The 15,748-nt window shown below is 33.5% G+C and overlaps 1 pseudogene; it reads right to left on the bottom strand.

Annotated features, from left to right (window-relative positions):
* Positions 1-1,804: 1,804 nt before the first annotated feature.
* On the bottom strand, positions 1,805-4,919 carry LOC149535193 (pentatricopeptide repeat-containing protein At1g11290, chloroplastic-like; annotated as a pseudogene).
* Positions 4,920-15,748: the final 10,829 nt, after the last annotated feature.

Here is a 15,748-nt window from a genome sequence, read left to right as displayed (position 1 = left end):
TTATGAAAAATTAATAAGAGAAATACAAACAAATAATATGTAAAAGTAGTAATGTCTCTAACAAATATTATATTCACTAAATAAATTATAGAAACTAGAAAACAATATTTAAAGAAAAAATTAAAATAATTTAAAAACTAAAATCTAAATTAAATTTTAAAATCAAAAGTTAAATAAATAGACCACAAAATGAGCTAATAGATCACAAGTAATTTTTTTAAAAATAAACAGAAAAAGAAAAACAATAGATAAAAGTGGAGATAACAACTAATAAATATCAAATGAAGAGTTAAAAATGGAGTGGGATAAAAACTTATCGATAAATAATTAATGGGAAAGATTTACAATTTTCCAACCAAACTAACAACTTTTCCAGACAACTTTTCCATCAAAAATTCAATTTTTGTGAACAAAGTTCTCACAAATAGCCTATCGGCTAAATTATCTCATTTTAGCAAAAACAAAAAAAATTATGGCAACAAATAGAAATATGCATTTCTTTCTTTCCTTTTTCTTCTTCTCAATGACTACATGGATATTCATTTTGAAAAGGTGGGCTACATGTTTCAATGCTAAGAAGTAGAACTTTTTCATTCTCTTTTCAAATTATATTATATATCTTTACTAATATAAATACTTATAAAAATTATATTATTATTAAATGAAATAAGTCAAGTTTACATTAAATTTCTAAAAATGTTATTTAAATTTTACTTTTGTCCATAAGTGCAAGAAAAATAAAATGTTGATGTGATATTATATTTGATGATGTGTGCTTAAAACTTTAATCATAAGCATAAGACTAACTATTAGATCATCTCTACTATTTAACTTAAAACTATTTTGTTTTATCTTATATTATATTTACTCCACACAAAAATAGTTAATTTTCAATTATATCAAACATTGTTTAATTTCTCCCTAATAATTAAATTTCTCGGATTTGATTATTTTCATTTATTTATTTTTAATTCAAATTTTAAATTTCTTATCACTAAAAAAAAAAGTTTATATTATGTGGTATTTATTTGAAATGTTTAATGATCTTATATTCTTTTCTTTCAACTAAACATTTTTCAATTGATTGATCATAATCTCTCTAAAAATCTTTGAAGAAAAATATCTTACTAATTAAAACTCAAAATATATTGGTATTTTAGCAATTATAGTATTCAATTACTCATTTAATATTTGGAGGTAAGTATGACTTATTTTTATTTAATTTTATAATATTCAAAACCTATAATATCTTATTAAGCATAATTCAAAACATATAATTATAATATTAGTTGAAACCTATATTTCAAAATCAATTTGTGACTATTATTATTATTATTTTTATTATTTTGCATGAATCATATTTATATAATTTATATAATGGATATTTGAAAATACACAATACAATTTATCATTTTCTTTTCTTTTCAATCAACATCTCCAGCCTTTAGCACATTATAAGTATAAACCTATATCAAATGATGCCTCTAGCTAAATTGCCCATTCTGTCAAAGTCATCGAAGGATAAAACCTAGCTCAATCATATATCTAGAAACTTGAACTTGGTAGATTGTTTTACACAACATCACCATCACCAATTGAGCTTAGCCCTTCTTATGAAATTTCATTAATTGGATTTGAGTAAGGCTCCACAAGATAATTGTGCCAAATAAAATTTTCATGCTATTCCATGACCATAAATTGAAAACTTTGCCAGGGATATGCCAGCTATATTTAAGACTTCACTGGTTTTGATTTTAAGCCTTTCTTTCACATTTATTGTAAGCTCGGAAGCTTTTCATTTCCTTTAAGCATTTGTGATTTGACTCCTTCCACATTTCCCATTATTCCACTTCTTACTCCAATTTTTCGTGACAAAATTTGTAAAGGCTTCCACAACAAGCCTAACAAGGTTCATCTTGTTATAGTGCAAAGTTGCTTCAAAGGATTTCTTCACTTTGCAACACCAATAATCTCCACAAGAACATTGTCTGTGTTTGAAATGATAGAAATGATTTGCATCTCTAACAATAATTTCTCTTGCAACAACCTTAGAGATAAACTTGGTTGTTGTGTAGTAGTCAACACATACAAAAAGGTTCTTGAAAACTCTAATAGTTGTTCTAGCCCCAAGGGATGTGTTAAAAAATTAAAATTTGATCCCAACTTCTCACTACGGTGGCAAATGAGTAATCCTTTCTCCTCCTCTACATCATTTAATAGTGGTTTTGTATGTGGAATATACCCCACTACCTTCATCTCCCATGACAATTTCTCCAACATTGCATAAATGTTTTGTGTTTATGGGTGTGATTTGTCTCATGCACAAAACCCATGTACCATTTTATGGACTTCAACCCAACTACATCCAAGTATCTTTTGAATTCCTCTGTGTTTCATCAATTTTCCTACATTTTGAACCTCATTCCATCTTTATGCTTCTGCATAGATGTTTGATAGAAGAACATAAGGTGCACCAGTTTTTGGATCAATCTCAAGGAGGAGATTTGAGACAAACTCTCCTAAGCTTCTATTCTTGTGTGATCTACAAGCGACAAGTAGACACTCCCACACAACCATGCTAGGTTTTATTGGCTTTTTGATATTGAAGTTTTAGGTTTCCTCAAGATAGCTAGCATGACCAAGAATGTCAACCATGCACACATGATGTTCCATTTTTGGCATGATCCCATAAGAGTTAGTCATGTAATTGAAGCATTTACAAGCATCGTCGACAAAACCTACGTGGCTACAAGAAAATAGAACACAAAGGAAGCTTACATGGTCTAGGTTTGTACCAGAGTGCTTCATCAACTCAAAGAGTTTAAGATAATCTTTTCTATGTCCATGCATTGCATGACCTCCAATAATTGTGTTCTAGGACACAACACCTAGATGATCCATTTTCATGAACAATTTAAGTGTTTTCTATAAAATTCCATATTTTTCATACATGTCCATCAAAGAAGTCAGAACCACATCAAACACAATTCCACTTTTAATTACTTTTTGATGAATTTCTATACCCTATTCCAAAGCCTTAGTTTTGCCACCAGCTGGTAGAATGCTGGCAAAAGTTGGTGTATCTGGTTTTACACCTCTGGATATCATTTTCTTAAAGATCTCCAAGGATTTATCAACCAAACCAACATGTGTATATCTAGAAATGATTGCAATCCATGAGACCATATTTGGTTGAGGCATATAGTCAAACAATTTACCAGCCTTCTGCATGTGTCCACATTTTACATACATGTCTATCAATGTAGTCACAACTACAACATTTGACAAAACCCCACTTTTGATTATGATTTGATGGATCTCCACACCTTATTGCAAAGCTATCATCTCTACATAGGTTGGAAGGATGTCAACAAAGGTGGAGAATTCTGGCATGATATGTAGCAAACACATTTGATCAAAAAACTCCAACGATTTCTCAACGAACCCTTTTTGTGCATAACCTACGATCATTGAATCTCATGACACCATATTTATTTCAAATATTTTTCTCAAACAACTCATATAACTTCACTAGGCTCCCACATTTTGCACACATCTATCAGAGTAGTCAAAACTACAATATCTGTTTTTATATTCTATTATTTTTTAGTGGATTTCCATACCCTATTTTAAATCTCCCATTTTTGCACACACTGGGAGGATACTAGCTAGGGTTGATTAATTTAGCTTTACACCCATCGATTGCATTTTCTTAAAAATCTCCAAGGATTTTTCAGTAAATCCATATGGTGCATACTTATCAATAATTTCATTCCATGATATTGCATCTCACTTAGGCATTTCATCAAACACTTCGCATGCATTCTCTATGCTTGCACATTTTGCATAATTATCCATTAGGGTATTCATCACAATAACATTGGATAGAAACCCACATCTTATTATCCTTCCATGGATCTATAAATTATATTCTAGAAATGCCAGGTGGGCACATACAAGAAAGATATCAGAGAAGGTGTGTTAGAATTGGTAATCTTTCCTTGGTTGTATTTATTAAATGGGATAAACCAAGGTATCCCTTATGTTGTTTGTCCTCTAGTCCACATGTGAGGACAAGTCTATTTTGTAATTCCTTTATTAAGGAAACAGTTATTCCTCCTTAAGAGGATTATGACACTTTTTATGCACACACTTATGAATGTGGCAATCATTCACATGGGAGTTACAAATGACTCCTCCTCTCATCTCTTTATAAGAGATGCTTCTCTCTCATTCTTAACGCACTATCACTATGTAGTTCTTGTAATAAGCTAGTGGCTCCAATTTCTCTCTTCTCTCTCCTTCTTTCATTCTTTAGGCATTTGCCTCATTCATATTATTCACAAGGGGTTTTCTTTGCTTTCCCCTTTCAAATCTTTGTCTCCTCTTGTTGATTCATTGGTGATTGTTCATTCTTTCACTCTCTTGTTGGATCCAAGTTTATGGTAACTATTTTCACAAACTCTCTTGGATTAATTGTTAATTCTTTTATTTTAGTTCATTTCAGTGTTATTATTTCTAACAAGGTGAAATGATTAGGTTGAATAGTTGTTCACCACATTTGAAAAATGTTGTCAATGCCTCCTGAAGAAACCCATTTTTCCTGTAAGCTATAATTATCAGATTCCATGAGAAGACATTTGGTTTGATATTGTGATAAAAATGTTGCGAGCATCCACCAAACTTCCACATTTTTCATACATGTTGAATAGTGTTTTGTAAAAAATGTGTCCCCTCTTGTTAATGTGAGAGTGGATTTCCTTGCCCTCTAAAATGGCGTCCCTTTCAATGCAAGCTTGCAATAGATGAACATATGTAGAAGAATCTATAACAGAGTTCTTTTTGGAAAGTATAATGTGAACCACATCTTTCAGTCGACCTATTGCACATAGTTTTTTGATATTGGCAATGGATGGCATTATAAGTTCATAGAAACTAAATGAGCAGAGTAATTTGTAAAAGTCAAAGTTTAGGATCAGAACACATTATCTCTAGAACTTTGAGATTTAGAGGAACCGGACAAGAATCCTCTGTGACATCTAGAAAATCACTTGTGACTATATGAATTATTATTATTTTAAAATACTTTTGGATTATGTTAAAAACAAGGTTTGAGGGGACTCAAAACCCTGTACAAAAAGCCAAAATTAGATCATGATCAACAAAATAAAAGTCCAACTAGTTTTACAAGGACCTAGAACCTACAATTAAAATAATAAATAAAAAAAGCCAGGTTTTACAAGGACCGGGAACCTAAGTACAAACAAACAAAGAAATACAAAATATGATATAAAACTGCTACAAGACCAGCAACAAAAAGCAGAACCAAAAACTACAACCAACAAAAATAGAGACTCCCTAAACCATCTCTTTGTTGCTTTGGAAATTTATTTTCCAATGTTAGTTGCATCATGAATTAGGTCTTTCACAATCGAATCAAGAGTAGCTTCAATGACACTTTTTGTGCTCTACCTCATTCGCTTGTTGGGACCACCAATCATCTAGGATACAAAAGGAGAGATAATCTCCTCATTGCTTCTTCTTCCAATGCTCATCACAACCACAGACATACTAAAAAGTCGCCACATCCATTTTTTGACCACTGTCTTTGACCAATTGACTTAATTTAGCTTCATAAGCCATGAGCTTACCAGGGATATTCCCAACTCTACCTTTCGACTCCATTCTTTTTATTTTTCATTTTCAAGTTTTCCCTATAGCTCTCTGACATTTTTCTTTAGAGAAACAATCTCATTATACAGCCAAGAGTCAACTTGAAGGGAGATACCCACTTTCAATTTATCTTTATGAAGAAACATCACTTTCCCACTGACCTTCTCATTCTCTTCCTCCTCAATAGCTTTATTATGCTTAGGAAGATCATAATTATTGTGAACATCTCTAGGTATAAAATCTTCCTCCCCAACAAAATCCCCTTTTCCATATTCCATCTCTTGATCCAATACGATATCATTAGGTTCACTACTAATAGGAGGGGCACACAAGGCATCATTGTGATCACCTTTTGTCTCCACAAAGTGACCCATCTCCTTATATTCTTTGGGGATGACCAAATTCTCCTTGATAGGGGTATCTTTGTCGTTGTCTTTAGGAGGATTCAGAGCCTTAGCCTCAGCTTGTCCTTTCATTTCAGAATTTGGAGTACCCACATTACTCTTAGTGCCAACAGATTTCACTATAGAATCATCATGACTTCCAGAGTAACCTTCATTGTTTGAGCTATAATCCCCACTTTCTGTTTTCACCTCTCCTTCATCATCATTCTCCATTTTTGTGGTTTCCTCATCATCCTCAAAAACCTCTTCTAGTCTTAGATCCTTTGTCTTACCCTTAACTTTTCTAGACTCCTTTATTTCCTTGTTCTTCTTATTCTTAGCTATACCCTCTTCACCCTTCAAGGTGCTAATCAATTCAATGTCCATACCCCTCCCAATGAGCTTCTTATTCTTGACCTTTTCATCCTTGTTTTTCTTCGCACTAGAAGTTTCCAGAGAATCCTTCCCAATTTTCCTCTTCCTTTTCTTGCGAGAAAGAGAAGTCCCCACATAATCCATTCATGAAGGACTGGCCTACTTCCCTTTTTCCTATGAGCACTCAAACCTTTTAGTAGGGAAAATTTCAAATAGAAAGGGAAGGAAATCATATCCTTATACCTAAAGTGGTTTAGAAAAAAAATGGGAACATGTTTAGATCGCCCATCCAGAATGAAATACTCCCTAATGCAAGATAAAACATCCTTCCATATCTCCTTAATCTAGTTGAGATCATAGAAATCCCCTTCTTTCACTAATTTTTTTCCCTTCTTCTGGATTTTTTGGGAATTTTTTTAGGGTTGCATTAGAAAATTTTGTTTCTTATTAAAACTTAATCCCCACCATGGGGAACCTAGTAATTTCAGCAATAAACTCCTTCATTAAGGAAACAATCGCCCCATGCATAGTAACTTTCTCCCCAACCTAGTTTCTAAAAAACTCCTCTATGATATGAGGTTTAAAGCCATGCAATTTTTCAAGGTAAAAGATAACTTTACCCTTTTTGAGTATATCCCAAACAACACTTTTCTCCTTCTAATGCTTGTAACTCACAAGTTCCTACTTCCTCAGATCTCCACCCATATTGCAGACCAAACTAACAAGATGAAATTTGCAATGAAAATGGTGACAAGAAATAAGGGATTAAAACTTTTAAACTCTTTTTCCAAAGACACCCAGTATACATACCAGTTTAAGAGGGTAATAATTAAGAAGTACTCCCTTAAACTTTGATAATACCCAAATTTATTGATTAGGTCATTTAACCACATTAGCATTCTCCTCGTACTAACTGCTTTGTTGGTAATCTAGTCAACAACCTTATTAGCTTTTCAATAATTATGGGTAATATGAACCTTATCAAAATCCTTTAAGAATTTTTTAATTTCCCCCACTATCACTTCTATAGTCCATGTCACCAAATAATTACTATTCAACATGTTGATAATATTTAGAGAATCACCTTCCAGCCATAACTTTTGATAACCAGTATCCACAACCTTTCTGACTACATATGAAGCTGCTAACACCTTAGCTCTATGACTTGTAGAAGATCCAATTATAGGAACAACAATTGCATCCACCACTCTTCCATTATGATCCCTTAGAACCCCACCACACCTCACTCTCCCCAAGTTCCCCTTAGCAGACCCATCAAAATTATCTTTGAGCTAGCCCATTGGAGGGGACATCCAAACTACTCCCTCTCTACTAACTTTATCTTTCACTAGGTTATTCCTTATTGGATTAGAAATGTTAAAGTCCCTTTTATTTTCATTCCAAGACAAAAAATCCTCTTTTATCACCCTCAATATTTTATGGCCAACCACTCATGAAGGAGATTTCATGTCTCTAAAAATCCTATTGTTTCTTTCTTTCCAAAGATCCCAACCAAGATGGGAAAGATAAAAGTTCCAAAGAGTTCTAGCTTCAAGGTTTCTAACAAGACACTTCCATCTTTAAAAATAAATTTTTAGAATCTTAGGCTGCATCCAATGAGTGTTCCAGTACCCAAGGGGAATATTCCACACTTCTTGACTAAAGTTGCAATGAATGAAGAGATGGTTGATATCTTCACCAACATTCTTACATAGGATACATCTATTCAAAAAATCAAAACCCATTTTATGAAGGTTATCAATAGTAAGAATTTTATTTTGAAAAGAAATCGAGAAGAAAATTTCAATCTTAGGGACAAGTCCCTTCACCCAAACTTTAGCCCAAGGGGGTGATTCTCATTCAAGTGAGCTTTGAAAATCGATGCCACCTGTAGTTACCACTCAAATCAATGCCCCATACCATAGAGGCTTCTTGGTCCTAATTAAGGTAGTAAGAATTCAAGGACATTTGAATGCATATCAGATTTGGATTGACCTCTTCAATATTCACCCAACCATCACCTCTTCAATAGTTGAAAACAAAGACCCCAAATATTTGTTTACATCTATTAATAGTATTTAAGTCATTATAGATATTTAGCAGTGGATAATCCAAAGTCTAACTATCCTCCCAAAATCTCACCTTTCTACCATTACCCACTTTCCACCTACAACTTTTTTGAAGGGTGTTTTTATCCTCTTGAACCACATTCCAAATAGCAAAAGACTTAGCTATCATATGAGAGTTAAGGAAATCCAAAAAAGTAGGAGCATTGTTAAGGCATTTGTATTTCTAGATTACGCTCCACTCTTTTATATTTTGAAAAAATCTCCATCCCTACTTAGCAAGAAACTCTTTTTTCATGCTTCTAATAGGCCAAATACCAAGTCCCCCTATACATTTTGGTTTAAAAATGCTTTTCCAAGCAATAAGCACCATCCATTTCTTTCATTTGTCCCCGTCCATAGAAAGTTCCTTTGGATTCTTAGTCTTCACATATTTAGTAGGGATTTTAAAAAGGCTCAGAGCATATGTTGGAAGACTTTGAAGAGAATATTTTGGTAAGGCCACTTTCCTAGCCTGACTAACCATGTTCCCTTTCCAACCAATCAATTTTCTATTAAACTTCTCCACTAGTTCCTCCCAAAAAGAGTCTAGATATTTTTGACCCAGAGAAGACCAAGATAGGTCCCTAACATAGAAGAAATAGAGCATCCCAAAATATTATAAATCTTCCTTTCTCTATGAATAGGAGTATTGATGAAAAAAATAAGAACTTTTCTCCCAATTTATCAATTGCTCTGAAGCACTGGAGTACAAGTTTGGATCCTTTTTAAAGCTCTTAGCCTCACAAATAGATGCCAATCCTAAAAAAATTGTGTCATCAACAAATTGTTCATGGGAACAGGATAAAGGTTGAGAAGAGGGCATAATGCCATGAATATCCCTTTTTTTCCATAAGACCCCCAACGTACATTCCCAAACATTCAACCATAATAGTTAATAGGATTGGAGAGATGGGATCCCTTTGCCTCAGCCCTCTCAAGGGCTTAAAAAAACTAGAAGAGGCCCCATTAACTAGGACTACCAAAGAGATAGTTGAAATAAGTTGTAAGCACCTATCACCAAAGCCAAAAGCCCTAAGAACTTTCAAGAGAAAACTCCACTCCACTCTATCATAGGATTCCTCAATATCCACCTTGATCACAAAACCTTAGGAGTTAGAGGAAGCCAGGGAATGAATATTTTCATGCACCACAATGATTGAATTCAAAATTTGCCTCCCTGAAACAAATCCATTATGTTGCTTAAAGGCCAGGTTAGGGAGAATCATCAATATTCTGAAGGTCAATACATTGGATATGATTTTATAGATTGAATTACATAGGCTGGTCGCTTTGAAGAGCTATGGAGCATCAACACCAACCTTCTTAGGAATCAAACATAAACAGGTAGAATTGATCTCCTTTAGCATTCTTCTATCCCCAAAAAAATCCTTTACCATATTACATACATCTCTACCCACAATCTCCCAAAGGACCTAGAAGAAAAAGTAGGAAAACCATTAGGTCTAGGGGATTTATGCCCTTCAAAAGGAAAAATAGCCTTTCTAATTTCTTCCTCTGTTGGAATAAAAACCAACATTTTGTTCTAATCAATAGATATAATTGAAGGAATAAAATCCAACAAATCTCCCTACCTTTCCATATTAATTCCTTAATTAGAGGACATGAGAGAGGAGAAGAAAGACACCAGATCACTAGCAATTTCCTTCTCATCAGTGATTTCTTTAGGACCCACCTTCAGCCTATAAATATGGTTGGTCACCCTACGCTTCATTGTGGTTAAGTGGAAGTATTTAGAGTATCCATCTCCTTCCTTCAACCAAATGGATCTAGATATTTTCCTCCACAAAGTCTCTTCCTTAGCAATAATATCATGATATTTTACCAGCTTATCATTCTCTTCCTCTAATTATTCCTCCGAGTAGCATTCTATCTGGATTCTATCTTGAATGTCTTTTAACTCCCCTTTTAGCATATATTTTTTATTAAAGATATCCCCAAACGATTTCTTATTCTAGACCTTCACCATATCTTTAACGTGCCTTAGTTTTGTAGCGGTTTGAAAGAGGGAAGGCCCATCCACCTTAATATTCCACCACCCCTTAAAATCTTGTAGGAAATTTGGATGCTAAATCCACATTTTCTAAAACTTAAAAGGTAAATTCTTCTTAAGCTTAGTTGAATCAACCACAAATACCAAAGGGAAATGATCAGACACAACCTTTGGAATAAAGAAAAAGGAATAGGTAAAATCTTGGGCCCAATTAGGAGAAATAAGAACTCTGTCCAACTGACCTTGAATACAATTCTCTCCAGCTCTTTTGTTGCTCCAAGTAAAGTTGATGCCTTGAAGATCCACATCCATCAAACCTTCAAAGTTAATAAAATTCGTTACATCCATTCTTCCTTCCAACTAACTAGGGTTACCTCCCATTTTTTCATGATCATAAAGATCCCACATTATTATCCAACTTCCATCATAATCTATATTTTTTAAGTTTGATAACTTTTTCCTTGCATTCTTATTGTTTTGGGGCATATATGTAAACCAAATTCCAACTAGATCCTAGTTTTAATGATGGAACTTGATAGCCAAAAAATTCTTATTAGAATCAATAACCTTCCCAAACACTAAAAATTGATTCCACATAACCATAGTACCCCTGAGGCACCTTTAGAGCTACTAGCCAACACACCATAATTTTTAAATGGTTTAAATGTTTTTTTCTTTTTCTTTATCCATCTTAGTTTCCTGAATCACCATAATATCTAGTTTATGATCATGAACAATATTCCTAACCACATCCATTTTATGGAGACTATTAAGCCCCCTTATATTCCATGGTTTCATGTTCATTTCTTCTTAGAGATGAATTCCAGAATAGTAGTCTGCTCTCCATCAGTTATATTCTATATACTCTTCATTTCTCTCTTATTTTTGAGACTTTTTCTTCCCACTTTTCTTAGAGAACAAACATCTACTTTCACCCTGGGAGTAACAAACTCCATTTTCTTTCTTCTAGATGATACCCCAGTCGACCGAAGAAGACCCTTCCTTATCAGTTTTCTTTCTTATCCCAATCTTTTGTTTCTTGTCTTCTTTTAAAATTGTTGCTTCCTCTTGCTTGGAAAAAATGTATGGGTTAGTCTCAAGAACCGTATCTACCATAAGTTATTCATCAAAGAAAAGACTCTAAAATTGGAGGGTTTCCCCCCTCTAGGGAATCCTCAACACAATATTCCATTATTTTATCTAGATCACTATTATCATTCTCCTAAATTTTCATTTCTTCTATCTCAACCTCCATCTCACTGTCATCTTGCATCTCTATCTTATTCTTGGATAAATGGTCTGCCTAATCTTACACACACTCTTCTTCCACATCATTCTTTGAGGGGGGAGAAGGAGTAATATCCTCCATCCTCTTAGCTATATTTCCCTCTTTATCATCCAATCCCCTATTATCTCCATTCCCATCTTTTCTCATATCAACAAGATTTTCCTTCTCAAAGGTATTAGGTTTTCCCTGGTTAACCTTTGACTTCCACACCATTTTTTGAGTTTTCTTCTTTTCAAGTTCCACTTTTTTATTTCCCATAGGTTTCTTAGGGAATTTTCTATTCTAGTGTCCCAGTTTCTTACAAAAGAAATAGGCATTTCGAAGATCTTCTAAGTCAACCTCTTGTGTCAATTTTCCAAGTTTAGAAAAAAATATCCACTTTCTGGAGTAAGTCTTTTAGTTGGGACACTTTAACATAGATTCTAGCAAACACTAAGCTCGACCATGACTCTATTACATTATCTATAACTATAAGATCTCCAAGGAGCTGACAATCCCTTTAAAGATATCATGATGTCAAAATTCCAATAGAAGCCCTAGCAATCAGACCCATACATGCATGGTTAGGAAGAAAGCCTCAAACAAATCCAAGTTTGGTTCTCATTTCTTAACCGTAAGGGAGCTTCTTCCAAAGTACCATGGCCCCTCACATAAAACCATATTCAAATCCTCCCTACAAGTGAAGATAAAATAAAAGAAACCTTTCGACATTGTTGCAATGTTGACTTGACCTTGGAGAGCCCATTTCCTCTTCACGATATTCCTTAAAGTATTGATATCCGACTGGGTCCCAAGAAATTTTCCAACAAGGGTAAGGTTCATTGAAGATATCAAATAGTCAATAATGGAGCCCGAACAAAAATATAGAAATCACCTTTTTCCTAATGAGATTTTGAAATGACAAGGGGAAACAACAACTTACCCACTAGATTTTTACCAAAATGCGAAGACCAATTTTTGCCTCCAACATCTTCATCCTAACCATTTTGACTAGCATCACATGGTACCTCTGAATCCTAATTCACCACATGTAATCGATCCTCTCCTCCTAATTTCCCAAGTGGGACCCCAACATTCCCAGGGTCATAAGAAATATTGGTCAGATTTTGTTGGTCAACCTTTAATTTGTCCTTCTCCTTCTACAAGTTGTAGAAGTTGTGAAAACCAACTTCACTGATCGCCAAGAACACCTGCATGCAAATAACCTGTGCTGAAGAGAAACTAGAAAAGGAAAAAGTAGAGCTTAGAAAATCTCAACAATGTGAGAGCAAAATTGTATTTCAAGTTATAAAAACAAAAAGTACAAAAGTTCAACCTTAAAGGTGAACAAAACCCTAAAGGGAAAGAAAAACTAGGTTTGCGCATTATAATTAATATAAAATATTAATTATATGCACCTAAGAGAAAGCTTAAGTAGACTAGAGTAATACATGACTTAATTAATTAAATCAACACGATCTAATTAATAAGTGTAAATAAATAATTACTGTAACAGAAGCTCTCTAGCAGCTGGTCATCCTTTTTCTCCTCCTTTTCCTCCTAGATTCCCTTTGAGTTGTAAGTTGCACCTCCATTGTACCATTACCTACAACCACTTTCCCACTCAAAAACTCCATTCAAAAAAATTCTTATTATTATTTAAAAATATTGTTAATAATTAATTTTTTCATTTTTAAAAAAGTTATTCAAAATAATTATGGATCAATCAAAATAGTTCTAAGTATTAAACAATCTAAATTATAAAATTTGAAACAGATGGTGATTTACAATTGCAATTATATTATTAAATGTGACTAAAATATTTGAAAAGTTTAAGAAAATCTATAGTCAACTAATGATAGTAAATTTTGATTTCTTTAAAATTGGAAAAAACCCAACATGATGACAAGGATGTTTGACATTTGAAGTCTTTCCCTCAATTGCATTTTGAGTCTTGCAGTGAAGAAGATGATAGAAACCTAAACTGCCATATTATATTGTTGAATGATGAAAAAATGCCCTAGCTCTAGCCATGTTGGGAGCCATACCTTGTAGTTTGTAGCTTAATCTCATGGAAGTGCACTCATAGAGAATAAAACATATCCTCATCTTGACTTATTTATCTACCCTTATAACCTAAACAATTCATTGTGGTTAAAGTTTTGCTTTATAAATAGATTGATTACCGCACACATTCACATTCTACTTTCTTTGAATTTTCTCTCTATGATCTTAAAGTTTGAACAAGAAGTAGTGTTATGATAGGTCCCATGTCAAAAGCTCCTAGACTGCAAGGGTTTATCAGTTTTAGGTGGTAAATCTAGTAGAAGGTATTTTTTGTCATTTATCTGATAAATTTCCCACTATAGAGTTCATAGAAGGAAGAGGGGGGTCGATGCATTGTCCTCCTTCTCTAGAGATTCAAAGAAATTTCCAAGTTGTGTATGAGAGTTTCAAGTTGGAGGAAATCGAGCAAAACATTCTCAATTTCTTTAGGCAATGCTTTGAAATGGAACCACAATTGCATGACATGACTCAATTCACTAGAGGATGAGGATTTTAGTTCCAAAAGAAGTAGGTACAATAGAAAACAAGTTGAAACAAGGATTTACTCATGAGAAGGATGGGTGTGGTTGATAAATCTGATTCTACGATGAAGGTCAGTAGTTGAGTTTTGATCTTATAGCTCAATGCATGGCGACAAAACTTTAAATTATATGTTGACATCCACAATTGGCACCTCAATGATCACCATATGCTAAGAAAATCCTCAAAAAAAGTGATAGTAAATTCAAAAATTTTGACAAGTCTTGGGCAGTCATAAATTTTTAAAAAATTGACAAGTCTTTTGCATCGAAATTTTTTTCCCTAGTGAAACATCACAAATTTCCATCTGCTTGTTACTATATAACTAGCCTATCATCTAATTAAAAGTTTAATAAATTATATTATATAGAAGAGGATAATTTTTATCAACAAATTTTTCTTTGAGTTGAGGAAAATCTAGAATCTATTTTAGTACATAGATAAAATTGATAGAAATATGACTTTTTAAATTTGGTATTTATCAACATATATCAAGGCATTTGGAAACAAAATATTGTGTTTGAATAATTCTCCCACAAGTGTATAATTTATATAAAATTGATCATCTCTCTAAATTGTATCCATAAAAGAAGAAAGCATAGCATGCCAAAACTACGATCTCTAAGAAAACAACCAAGTAAAAAAACATTGATGAAGGAGCATCCTAGGTTGCATTGCTATCCTTCTTGGTAGATATATGTTTGGTTATCATTGTGAACCTATTAGATGACTTCATTTTTTATTGTCTTGGTGAAGGTGTTTCTGTCTTCATTCACTAAGTGGTTTGGGCTCTTCTTTTACCAAGTGGATTTATGTCCCTTGTTCACCAAGTGACTTAGCGACTCTTTGTTGTTGTTCTTCAGTGATATCTCTTTGTTCTTTCACTGAGGGGTTCTTATTTGAGAGCTTACTTGTGTATTTAATTCATGGTCATGGTTTAATGTATCAGATCAATCACTGGAATGCATGTAGGCCATTATTTGGGAGACCTTCTTCAATGTAATGATCTAAAATCTTCTGTAAGCATTTTTGACAAGTATAAATAAAGGGATTGAGTCTTAGGTTTAGTGTGCTTAAATGATGCTAGATTCTTAGAGGCTAGAGTAATTTCACAGGTCATGTGTAATAAATGAAGAATCTTATCATTTTTGTATTTGAACCTTTGTGTTTTTCTACAACTAGGAAGGCCTTACAACCTGACATGTATGATGAAAATTTAATGAATCAATGAAATATTGTTGGTTCTCTCTCCTTTTAGGTGTTATCTCTTTGTGAATTTCTTTCATTGTGTTAACTCTACAAGGTTGGTTGATTGATAGGTATGCCTTTGGCCCTAGTTACCATC

Source organism: Cupressus sempervirens, chromosome 10, assembly GCF_028749045.1.
Source record: "Cupressus sempervirens isolate cs-2001-9-10 chromosome 10, ASM2874904v1, whole genome shotgun sequence".
Classification (NCBI taxonomy): domain Eukaryota; kingdom Viridiplantae; phylum Streptophyta; class Pinopsida; order Cupressales; family Cupressaceae; genus Cupressus; species Cupressus sempervirens.
This window is presented reverse-complemented; position numbering and strand designations above follow the sequence as displayed.